A 14021-nucleotide genomic window follows, 5' to 3' on the forward strand; every position below is an offset into this window, starting at 1 on the left:
GCGGGCTCCGCGGATGCATTGTATGGAGGACCGCAAGAGAGAAAAAGATAGACAGCACCTTAACCACCCCATGACAACAGAGTAATCATCGCCCCACTTGTTTGAAAGTTGATGAGCCAAGCGTTAATAAAAAACAGAAGCCTCATGAGCCAGACCACCAGAGGCAGACATTACCAGGGGGGTAAAAGAGGCATGCTCCTCCACACGAATTCTCTGAGCATACGCACGTTTCTTAATGTTCTCGTGCCTCCGATAACAGGAGGCCAGTGATGAGGACGCATTAGAAGCAGCCAGAGGGTTGAACACCCGCACATCCACAAAACATCTTTCACTTCTTCCACCCCAAAAACCATTCATGGCGATGTCAAGACGGGCACCATCTTGGATATTGGCAGAAGCAGGGTAGTCCTGCTGTGAAACCGGCTGGAGCTCTGGTTCAACAGCTACCTGAGAGCATACTTCAGTCAACAGGGTAGCAGTTAGATCTCTGATCTCATTGTGTCGGATAGAAGGTAAGCCACCCTTGGGACAGGATAAAGCATGCTCCACTGCAAAGGAAGTCCCACATGCACAGTGAGCAGGAGTCCGCTGAGGAGACCACCCATAACGTAGTGCCACGGCATCGTGAAACGCGAGTTGGTACTGAGATCAGCCTTAATGAGCCCTTCAAGTGTGCCAAATTTCAGCCCGATTGGAGCACACATTCGTGTTTTATGGCGGATTTTGCGAAGTGTGAGAAATGAAGAAGTAGAAGAAAAAAAACGAAGAAATTAAAACGAAATTTTGTTCGCTCGCATCTCGGAAATGGCCTGAGCGATTTTCTTCAAATTTGGTATGTAGACTCCCCTAACTGGCTGGCACCTCTCTAGCACATTTGGTTCCAATCGGATTTGGGATTAGGCCACTCCAAATAAATTCTCTGTTTCCCGTCCTAGACTCAAGCATATTTGCATGCGGGCGGGCGGTCCATTTCCATTATTTCATTATAAGATTGGCAGCTTTTCAAGCCAGTATTTGCCTGGTACAACCATAAAAAGCTGCATAAAAGCATGCTTAGGCTTGTTCCTTCCTTTTTAAATTGCAAAAATAACACAAACGTGAAGTTTGTGCTGACTTGATAGCACTGCTGACACGTGAGCTATATTGAGCCTGCCAGTATGCAAGAATAACCGGGAAATAATAGAAGAATACGGAATAATGGAATATTTAGAGCTGACAGTAATCAGATGCGGGCGGTGGACGGAAAACAGAGAATTTATTTGGAGTGGCCTTATAAAGTTACATAGGTGTGGAAATTGCGTTTTCTTTCTTCCTGTTAATATACTCACGGTGTGGCGCGCCGGCTTCTTGGGCCGCACGACATACTATCGTGTGTCTTGATATGCGCAGTGAATTTTCTCATAGCTGCACACTTACCCACATTGAACACTAATGCCGGTGACTGAAAAAACTGCAGCTAGCTAGCTATGTTGGGGTTTACTAACAGTGGTATGCAAGGTATAATAGAGTAACTCACCAAATACCGGACGGGCTCCAAAATCGGACGAGATTACTCGAGCTACAACAGGAATTTTTGAACAACTTATGTGTCTTTAGATAGTTCAAGGCTAGCTAGCTATCACGTAGCTGCTATAGCTAGATACTTGTCGGAATTGATGTTCGTGCCGGGGTTCTCAAAGGTGTTCAAGTTGATGTAGCTAGCAATCGGCTTCAAAGTCGAACCATGCACTCTCTAGACGAATCCTTTTTTCGTATATAGCTAGCGTCCATCAGGAGGTCAAGTTTATAAAGAGGAAATATCAGGAAATAAAACTTATCCTACAACTATGTAGTGACGTAACTGACTTTATATAGAATATGATGTAATCGTGATTGTAGTATCTACACGTGTATTGGTTGAAAGCGTCATTCCATCCAAGCCGTTTGCTGTAGTTGCACGATTGTTTATAGTTCAGTGACGGATGCAGGGGGTTGTAATGTTCGGTTGTAATGTTCAGCTGAAAACCCCCTCTGAAAATTAGGCTCGCGCCCGAAATCAGTTTACGGAGCAGGCGCGTTCCCAATATAATAGCTAACGACCTATTTTGATGCCATCCTAGCTAAGGGGCTCTTCATACGCTCCTAAAATATTATTGTTTTAATGGATTCTAAATGCATTTCTGGTGAGATTTAACAGTGAAACATTGCTGGAGAGTGATTATTTTGTAGCTAGCTACTACTGGGTACAGTTTTGAACCAAGTTGACTCTGTTCAGTATCTGGGTGTAATGATCCTACGTTATTGTGGTCTTTACACATTATCAATATAGGTCTATAGTTTCTAGAGTTAGATCCAGACTTTCATCCATCTTCTGTCAAGGAACATTGGCACCTACAATGCTTTGTCTGCTTTATTCAGCTTTTGTCTTAACATTGTTTGACTACGTATTGTGATGCTGTGTGGTGCCCCACTACAGCTAAGTTTACTGCGATGCTTGAAAGAGTGTACACTAAATTTGTTTAAAAATCACCATCATCGTATCATTGCAAGTTTTCTTTTACTTTGATGGAGTACTGCAAGTTTCATATATACAGCTGTACAGATTTTTAAATCTATTCATCGAAAATCACTTTCCTATCTTCATAACATCTTCTAGCAAGAGATATCACAAGTCACATTAGTCAATGGACTCTTTATTCCTAGAATAAATAACAATTTTGGAAAGTGAAGTTTCTTTTACAGAGGAGCTGTCATATGGAAGAGTTTAGCTACCACCAGCTGTGACTGAGGCAACCAACCTGTCGTCATTTAGGAAATTGTACTATGATAATGCTGATTTAATAATTGTGTAATGCATTTTGTACATACCCTTTTTATTGTCTGTGTGTTTGTCGCTTGTATGCAGGGCTCCACTGAAAATCAGTGTCTCACTGAGTGGAATCCCTGTTGATACATTGCAATTACAATTACAATTACTGAAGTAGCTATAGCTAGCTAGACTGAAGCTATGGGCAACCAGAGTGAAACCCTATCTTTGGAGTCTGGATCCGCCCCTGGTAACTATTCTGAAACATTCCCCAATACTTATTTCTATTGGTAGGCCTAGGAGAGCCTATGCCTATAACTCAGCCAATCCATAGTTGTCTGGATGCATGAAATCATACTATATATTAATTATAATATTATGCTGTACCCCACGCATTGCATAGCTATGTCATCAGTGGAGATTCATAACTGCCATTTCTTGAAACTGGTATTGAATAAAGAGCTTTCTTTCGACATGCATGATCACTTACAATGTCTGTTCAACAAAGTCAGCACCAAAATTAATAGGGTTAAAATGTCAAACGTTTCCTCTGTGTGTGGGAGGGAGGGGGGGCATTCAGTTAGTTTGTTAGCTTTGCCCTCTGAATGTCAGCTTTTAGAATTGCCACTGCTAGTGTTGGATAATAAAAATAACACCATTCAGAGTGTTTAAGTGTTACCAACTCCAATCTCAGAAGGATATAATTTTTCTAAATTTTCCTGTGGGAGTATGCCCCAGACCACCCTAGTTGGATAATGCTTTGCATGCTGTGAGTGATCCACTAAATGCTCACATAAAGATGTCTAGACCTGAAACTCTCTCTGAGAATTTCTAGATCCACCTCCTAGATCTGCCACTGTAGTTGATTATCAATCATTAATCTTTTTATTGTGAACTATATATACATGAGATACCACATTGGTGATGAGCATGGAATCCTGATGGCAGAAACCATCTAACCATGACTGTGACTATGAGTTTACCCTAGGAATGACTCAATTACAGCTTATGTTGAAAGAGTTAATCTCTATTTCACTGCCAATGAGATCGTTGAAGGGAAGAAGGTCAGTGTATTTTTTGAGTGTCATAGACCAAACACCTATTCTCCGGGGGACAAGGCTGACTAGCTATTTACAGTGGATATATTCCATGCTTAATGAAAAGCCTTTTACCATGCCAGGAGCTTGATACTGGTGCTACAGTCTTGATAATTTCAAATGCAACCGTTCAACAAGTTTTCCAAATGTTAATTTACAACCTTCTAGTGTAAAATTACATACTAAATTGGATAAGTTGCTGGGTCATCACAATGAGTTATTTGAACCAGCTGCAGGACATGGTAAGTTGAAAAACTTTTAAGCTAAAGTTTATGTGGATCCTCAAGACAAACCTAAATTTGTAAGGCTTGTTCTGTTCCCAATTCAATGAATGCCAAAATAGAGGAACAACTTTCACAATTGGAGAAAGATGATAATTATTTGATTGAACCTGCACAGTAATGTATGCAGCACCCATTGTGCCTGTCTCTTGATATTGCAATCTTATGAGTGCAGTGTCATTTTCCAATCAACCAGTATAATATAGGCAGGCCATCAAAGTAAGTGACACACTAAGACTTTCATCCTTGTAATCCTGGGATGACCACCATGCAATTCTGTCAAAACAGCACTTCATCCTTGAGGAAGGACGATGACATGGGCACCCCAGATAATACAACCAGCATGGGTAGAAATGTCATAATTTGTTTCAATAAGTTGTAAACTTACTCAGTGTCAATTTCATTTGGCCAGCCTAACAAACAATACAAGGTCTGTCTTGATCCAACTGACAATCTGAGTGGATGATACAGGAACATCATCTAATTTTCAATCAATAGGGGTGTTAATTCTGTTGGAACGGGTGTACTAACAGGTTTGTCAAGTAAATTAAGGTAAATGGCTCATTGCATCATCATTAGAATATGCTGGACAAGGATGTTGAAGATGTCATGAATCATTGTAATGACTTCAGCAGAACCGAGCCACACTGAGACACTTCATCTTTGGCATTGGCGCACACGCCCAAGACAGCACATTGATTTTGCTGGACCAATTTAAGGTTGTTAATTATCGTGGTGAAGCCTTTGCCATGGAGAAATGCTACCAGTACTGCTACCTTATAATTAGACAAGTTTTTGCTCTGTTTGGAATTTTTGAAACCATTGTATTGGACAATGTAACACACTTTGTTTCTGTAGAATTTCTGTCAACTGAATGGCCGCATCTGCCAAGTTTAAACAGCCCCATACTATCCATCATCTAATGGATTGGCCAAATGTGCTGTTCAAGTTGTAAAGCAAGGTAATTTGTAAGCAGACTTCTGAGTACATTGAATAATCATATATCCCGACTATTGTTTCAATATCTCATTACTCCCCACAGCACCACTGGGATATCTCCATGTGAATTGTTGATTGGTAGATGATTGAATTCCAGACTGAATCTCCTAAGCCTAATATAGAAGAGAGAGTTGTTGCCAAGCAACAGAAGCAAAAAGAGCTGTACGATAATATAGAGATTGTACTTTTCAGTGGAGAGAGTGTATGCCATGAAGAAGTGCCATTAGTAGTTCAAAGTTGTTAAGTCATTGCTAGCTATGTGGCTACATAACCTGCATTTGGTATAGCCTTTGGACACCATGTGGTGGTGGTGCTGCTATGTGGTAAACTATAAGGAAGCCTGATCTCATAGTCATCCATCAATATGTGGCATGATATAATTAAAGTCTCTGATTTCTTTTCAGCTGTAGGAAGTATGCACATGCGTGATATTTTCCAACAGATACCAGCCAAGAACTTGCTGACTTGGACTTTAGGGCATTTTTGTGTGCTTATGTATTTCATGTTGCACCTTTACCATATTTATCAGCCGGCTGTGCTCATGGTGGTTATGCACCTATCAATGTATTGCCCCACCACCCCCCCCCCCCCCCCCCCCCCCTACCTCGGGCGTAAGTGGGGCTTTACAGGGGGAATTGACACGAAACTGCTGCCCCACTATGGAGCATTTGACGATCGTTCAGTAAGTGCCCAAATATTTTTTGTTGTAACTTCCTTCGCTATGTCAAATCCCGAGTTAATCCCGCGTTGCAACTGGGGCCAACGGTGGGGATTTGACACGATAGGTTTGCCCTACTATGGGGCATTTGACATTCGGCTGTGTCAAATCCCCACTATAGCCCCATATATTCCCGAGGGGGGTAGTGGGGCAATACATTGATAGGTGCATTACAGCTACAAGACAGCTGACGTGCTAAGGTAGGGTCCGCAATCCGAAAATTCAACTTTTACAAATCGATCCCCCTACCATTGTGGGATGTTCATTGTGGTATCCCATTGCTAGATACACCATGAAACCGGAGGCACAATTGTTGTCTTCACAGAAATATCGATTTTAATATTTCGTGAGCCTAAAGCAAAAATTTTTTAAATTTCGTGCTCCACACAAAGAACAGGATAGAACTTGCTGCTTAGCTAGATATTATCTAGAGTTGATGTAGTTAAAAAGTACGCACAGTAATAAGCAAATAACTCACTGGGTTCCCGGTACAGGGTTGCTTTCTCTCAAAAAGCAGAAAACGAAACACAAACTTTCGAATTCAAACTGCCCTACCAGCCAAGACAAGAAAAGCCAACTCTTCCTCATAGTGATGTGATAAGGTTGGATGCATAGTCTGTCTGTGCTGTTAGTCTGAAAAGGATCTGAGACTTTATTTATTTATTTTTTAAAATTTATTTATTGATTAGCAAACACCCAACAGGGTTTTTACGCTAATGTACAAGGTACGTACACATAAGTGCCTAGTTTAAGTTACAATAACATAAGTGCCTATAATTTAGGTTACAGTAATGATTAGTACTAAGTTACAATAAGTGCTAGGCTACAATAGGTGCTAGGTTACAACTAGTGCTAAATTACAGTAAGTGGTAAGTTACAATAAGTGCTAGAATTACAATGAGTACTAAATTACAGTGAGTGCTAAGTTACAATAAATACAATAAGTGCTAAGCTACAGTTATAAAGTAGGAGTAGTTGATTGTTTAAATGTTTCAAGATCAATGGTAGATAGATTTGGGATACATAGATCGTTCCAATGGGGAATAGTTCTGGGTAGGAATGAATAGAGATACGTGTTTACTGAAGATTGTATACGATTACATTTCTGATCATGATGGGCTCTGGTAGCAGTTTGATTTAATGATGGCAGACAGCGATTTGGGACCAATAATAAATGATTAACTATCTTGTACAATAGGATGAGGCGTGCTTGCTTTCTGCGTTCTTGTAAAGATGGCCAATTTAGTTCATTTAACATGTCTGTGATACTGTCACGGTGGTGTCTGTTCCAAGGCTTATTTAAGACGAAACGAGCAGCTCGATGTTGAATCATTTCAAGTTTAGAAATGTCATTTTGGTGGTGTGGGTCCCAGATGGCACAACAATATTCGATAGATGGTAGCAGAAATTGTTTGTAGGCATATTCTTTGAAGTGTTTATGACAGGAATGTAAATTTCGCTTTAGGAAACCAAGTAATCGATTTGCTTTGTTGCATATGTAGTCAATGTGATCGTGCCATGAAAGTTTATTGTTCAAGTAAACTCCAAGATATTTAATCTTTTCTACTGATTTCAAGGGGCACTCCATTCATTAGTTATGTAAATGTTTTGGTGGTATGGTGTGTGGTAACTTGTAAGATGTTGCATTTAGATACATTAAAGTCCATCTGCCATTCATTTGCCCATTTTATAAGAGTAGTTAAGTCATCCTGCAGAATCTTCTGATCACTTGGTGAGTGTATAGGCCTATAAATTAAATTGTCATCTGCAAACAGTCGCAACTCGCTATGTATGTTTGTAGTTATGTCGTTGCTATATATTAGGAAAAGGGCAGGTCCAAGAACTGAGCCTTGGGGGACACCAGATGTTATGTCACAAGATATGGAATAACGGCCTTCTATTACTACTTGCTGTGTAGAAATGATTCAAACCATTCCAGCAAACTTCCTCTCACTCCATAATACTCCAGTTTGTTTAGAAGTCGAGCATGTGCAACCTTGTCAAAGGCCTTGGAGAAGTCTAGTACTGCCAAATCTACCTGTAGTTTATTGTTTATTGCTTTGGCTATATCATTGACAGTCACAAGCAGTTGTGATTCACAGGAGTGATGTTCTCTGAAGCCGAATTGATTTTCTGTTAAGATGTTGGTTGACTCTAGATGTTTCATTAATTGGCTGACAATGATGTGCTCCATGGTTTTGCAGATTACTGAAGTTAGTGATATTGGATGGTAGTTTTTGGGATCTGATTTGTCTCCTTTTTTATAAACTGGTGTGACATATGCATGCTTCCATTGAGTTGGTAATCTACTGTAGCTGAGAGACTGTTGGAAGATGTGGGTAAGCATAGGTAATATCTCTGCTGCTGTGGCTCTTGGGGCATAAGGGTGTAACTTGTCAGGACCTGGAGATTTGTTTGAATTACCTTCATTTAGTATATTGTAAACTCCTTGTGTGGTAATCTCAAAATGTGGCATAGATGGATACGGAGAATTGGACTTACGTAGAAGGAAAGTTATCAAATTGTTCTGTGGTAAATGTAGATTTAAAATGTTCATTTAAGATATTTGCTTTATCTATTGACTCTGTTATAGCTTCACCATCAGGACCTTTTAAGGTAGTAATTCCTGTAATATCTTGTTGTTTAGCTTTAATATATCTCCAGAACAATTTGTTATCGTTTGAGGATGAAATAATGTTAGTAATATAAGCCCTGTGCTTATGTCTTAACATTTGACGTACTTTACGTTGTAAATCTTTGTATTCTGACCAATCTGAGTCTCGCTTGTGAAGTTTAGCCCTCTTATATACTCGTTTCTTTTTTCTTATTAGGAGTGTGAGTTCGGCTGTCATCCAGGGCAGACGAGTATTTTTACGTAGTGTTTTAAAAGGGACATGATCATCTATAATGCTTTGGAAGTTTTCTTGAAAAAGGGACCAGTTTTCATCAACAGTTCTGACTGAGGTGCTGTTTAAATTAAAATATTCATATGACAGATCATATAGTCTACTTCGTATTATGTCCCAATTTGCTTATTTGTAAAGAGGTACTCTGTGTGGCTCTTGCTTTTGTTGATAAAATGAGACAGATAGACTGACCAATATGGCATCGTGGTCGCTAAAGCCAGGTATGGAGTTACAAGTGGAGATGATATTAGGGTGAGATGTAAAACACAGGTCTAGGATGTTTATGCCACGGGTTGGAAAGTTGACAATCTGGTTGAGATGAAAGTCTTGTAAAAATGTTAGAAGTTTTTCTCGGAGTAATCTAGATGTGTATGACTCTGCTGATAAGAAACCATGTTCCCAGTCTATTCCAGGACAATTGAAATCACCTCCAATAATAATCTTGGTGTGAGGATGTTTCTCCTTGATTTCACTAAAATTTTGCACTAAATCATCAAATACTGTTGGTGGAGAGTTTGGTGGACAGTAAAACGATCCAATTATAAGGTCATCTTAGTTTTTAATATGCACTTTGATCCAAACAATTTCCAAAGGCGACTCTAAAGTTATTTCTGAAGTTGAAAAAGTGTCTCTGATCAAGATAAATACACCACCACCATGCCTATTTCTATCCTTTCTGTATATATTGTAAGAATTTGGAAATATTTCACTATTTAGTATGGTGTTTTCAAGATGAGATTCTGATCCAAGCAGTATGTCAATATTATGTGTTGATAGGAAGGCTTCCAGTTCTGCCTGCTTATTGTAAACACTACAAAAGTTTGCAATCACTAGAGATATTTCATTACGATTTGAATGTTCTTGATTTGTTGCATTACAGTTGTGGTTAAGGTTAGTAGGTGCAGGATAATGATTTGGATTTGCTAGTCATGAGGTTTTTCCATTTTGATCCATTTCAGTTTCAACAGAAATGGATGATGCTGAGCTATTTTCAGTAGTGTTGACCTGTGGTCCATATCTTACAAAGTTTTGGTCGATGACTTTTCCATGAAGTAGTTTGCCCACAAAGATTTCATTTTTTCGAATAGTAATATATTTGCGATTTGTGCCTTGTTGTATAAGTCTCCAGCGTTCCTGTAAAAGCATGGATTCGATCTTTCTCTCATCCTTAGACATATCAGCTTTGATGATGACAGGTTTTTTAACTAGGTTTCTGTTTGATAAAATAGTACTGACATCAATCCTGCGAAGAAACTTCACTAAAATGGGTCTTGGTCGAGTTTGGCTTGGGTCAAATTTCCCCAGTCGATATAGATCTTTAATTGATGCATTCTGGATAGAAGAATCCACAGCATTTAGTACAGGAAGTAAGTTGAGTAGGTCATTTTTGGTTCTATCAGGCTTAGCGGTTTTAGGGGGAGATTCATTGATACCATACACAACAATATTCATGCTTCTGTCATCTACAGTTCTCTTTACTGGTATGTTAGTAGTGGCATCTGCTTCCTGAACAGATGTAGGAGTATATTTTGTGACAGAAGACTTTAATGATGTTATGGTTTCTGTCAGTGAAATGATGGCAGAGTTGAGAACCTTTATTATATTTGCGAGTTTGGATCCATCTGGGTGAAGAAGGTCAAAATTTTCGTGCGTCATTTCAAGGGATTCTCTCAATGGTACCAAAGTGCTTTCCAGTACTTCTGATGCCACACTGGTCACTTAATTTTGTTTAGAATGATGATAAATGATGGATCAAAACGTTTGGTAGTAGTAGTAGTTGGTGTTTCTGTGATTTCATATGATGCAGTATACCAGCAGTTCACCAGGAGCTCCACCCAGCTCGAATCAAAAATGAAAGATTTTGTGCTTTTTTCGGTTTGGTTTTGGATGTTTTGCAGCATAATGGTGATGTAGAATGATCTAGTAAAGATTTGAAGCTGCTGTGGAGTGTGAGAGGTGAAGTCAAATTTGGACGATTTTGCTGCCTCCTTGATGCATACCTTAGAGCGAAGCGTGGAAGCCGTGGATGAAATAATAATTGACAACTGCTGCTACCAAACGTTCAGGGACATCTTTTACCATAGTTTTAGTTTATAATTGATGGTTGCTGTGGCTGCAGAAGCGCTGGAAATGGCTAGAAAGCGCGGCATAATTCTTTGATGCTGCAGAAAATTTTGACGCTCGTCACCCAGATGGTGAGAAGTCTCAGATCTTTTCCAAACTAACAGCATAGACAGACTATGCACCCAACTGTATCAAAACACTATGAGGAAGAGTTGGCTTCTCTCGCCCTGGGTGGTAGGGCAGTTTGAATTCGAAACTTCGTATCTCTTTGTCTGTTTTTCAAAGAAAACAACCCTGTGCTGGGCACCCAGCAAATCATTTACTTATTTCTGTGCATACTTTTCAACTACATCATCTCTGGATACGATTTGGCTAAGTAGCAAGTTTCATCCGATCTTTTGTGTGGAGCACGAAATTTTAAAAATAAATTTTGCATCTTGCGAGATATTGAAAACAATCTTTCTGTGAAGACAACAATCGTGCCTCCGGTTTCATGGTGGATCAAGCAATGGGATACTACAATGAACATCCCACAATGGTAGGGGGATTGATTTGTAGAAGTTGATTTTTCGGATTGCGGACCCTAGCTAAGGTGAGTAATCCTCGCCAGCGTTAAAACCGGGTCACTACTGCTGACCCGGATGACCCACTGACCCGGATTAATAAAGGTACCTGCTAGGTACAGGGTAAAAGTCGCACTTATATTTCATTCAATTACAACAATATTTACAAATACATCGAAGGCTGCTTTAATTAGGGTAAATCTAGCCAAGAAGATGACATACAACGAGAGATTGTGCCGGTCATGCTGGGCGGATTAGCTACGCCAGTGTGGTGTGCCTGTGCGTCGGGATAACAATGGATTACCATGCGTGGACGATTAATCACGAAGGAAAACGTAAGCGAAACTAATTTGATGGACGATTAATCACGAAGGAAAACGTAAGCGAAACTAATTTGATGGTTGATGGGAAAAAGGAGGAATTTCACCCCTACCCACTCACTCCCAACTTACAGACACCATGTGTGTAGTTGCATGACTGTTTTTCAGGCTACAGAACTGTAGACCTTCAGCTTGTATGCTGTAAAACTTTAATAAATAAATAAAACTTTTACATTACGATAAAACACTGAACAGATCTGAGGGGCTTTAACAGGCCACAGTGGAATCTTTGTAGTGTTTTATTGATTGCAGTTGCTGCTTCAAGTGCCCTCTCCTATAACAAATTATGTGGTGCAATCAAGAGATTGATTTGTATTGCAAAAAAAAATAGTTTCACCCTATTTTAATCCTTGAAAATTTAATGCCACAAACATTTCTTGCCTTGTGGTACTTCTATTGGTAAGGTTATGTCAGCCATTGCTCAATAAATATGCATATTACATAGCAAACTGACAAAGTTGACCTTTTGTGGAGGACAAAATAGTAAAAATCAACTGTAAGAAACTACTGATCGGTGCTTCAAAAATGAACTAACAAGAGAATACCTTTTCTCCCCCAACCCTACAACTTTGCCTGTTAGTGTCCCTCTGCTTGCTAGAAAATACCGGACAGGCCTAAGGGAGTGTCTGTCACCCTTGTAAATACAACACTGGACAAGCCTTAAGGGAAATATGACACCACTCAATCGAGGCAATTGGATTTAGTAGAGATTAATGGCCACTCCATATTACCACTGCAATCGTGTGGTACTAAAGAACTGATGTATGGTATGGATGGTTCTCATGACTTGAGTAAGAATGGACAATAGTATTATGAAATATGACAACATTGATCATATTATGAGGGTAATAAAGAATATACTATAAATTTCTGGAGCCTACATATTTGATTTCATTACTATAATTCATTGGTCTTGTTAATAAGTCATGAAATACACCTAATATATTTGGGACCTGGCCCCTATAATATGGCACGTGGTTGTGAGGTCATGAAGTATGCCTTAGCTGCATATGTTTGGGACCTGGCTACTACATAGGTTCATTATAACATGTGCACATGGTCCTTGTAAAAGGGCAGTATGGCCACTAAGAAAGGTTTTACTCTAGCGAATCATATAAAATGCTTTAACCCCTTTCATTTTCCACAGTTTCCAATTGCCCTATTAATATATAATTCTATATCTAGGTTGATCACCTGATTTCAACCGACCATGTAGTTCAACATTGTTACATCTTAGTATTCAAAAGGACAGCCATGTCAGTGTGTCCCAGGGCTCATAACAGTACAATGTGCTGCTTTCCTAACTACTAAGCAAACTTTGACACCTGACACAATACTTGGTTTGCATAACCACATGTCTAGGGATGATGCATTACCAACCTCCTCCGGTATGTGCCACAAAGCACAATCAGTTTTAAAAGACTAAAATATTGGGCTCTTTACAAGGGGGTTTTATAGTGTATCCACTACCCATGCATGTGTCAAAGATTATGTGTAGGTTAGAGACTAGCACAAGGATCTTTAATTTGTGGATTTAGAAACCTAGACGAAGCCAAGGTTTTAAAAACATACATTCTAGGTACAGATTAAAGTTGTACTTATATATTGTGTACTTATTGCTACTGGTAATTCATATAGCCTTCCGTCCATGAATAAGTGACTCTGTAGCTAGCTAAGTCATTGGCAGGCAGGCCATTCTATAACCCAGTTTTCATCACAATCCCAGTGTCAACTTACATAGTCTCTCTCATGCATATAGCCATGCAGCTAATTAGTATAGCACTGCATTATAATTATGTAAATATGTAAAGTTAATTTTATTGACAACTTTTGTTGAATATTTATTATATATAATGATAAACTAAGTAATGTCTACATAACTTACAATCCCACTTAATACAGGGGTTGAATTACTACACATTCCAGTGCTTTGTAATACCACACAGTCATAGTGAGATCCATCCCAGTATAGCTCAAAGTGGTGTAGTATTGCAGCTCCAGGAAAGCCATCACCTTGGACATCACTTACAGATGGACATGTAAGGGGGTTTATTACCTCCCAGTGGTACAAGCTATCTTGCTTTCTACAGTAAAATACTGCAACGCTAAACATAGTAGCAACAGCTATAACTTCCACTTGTGTTGCCCAAGTATCAGGACGTTGCAGAAACCTAATGTGTTCTTGAAATGATGGCTTGTTGGCTGGTAGCATAAGAAATTTTGCCAAC

This window comes from Dysidea avara, chromosome 12 (genome assembly GCF_963678975.1).
Source record: "Dysidea avara chromosome 12, odDysAvar1.4, whole genome shotgun sequence".
Taxonomy (NCBI): domain Eukaryota; kingdom Metazoa; phylum Porifera; class Demospongiae; order Dictyoceratida; family Dysideidae; genus Dysidea; species Dysidea avara.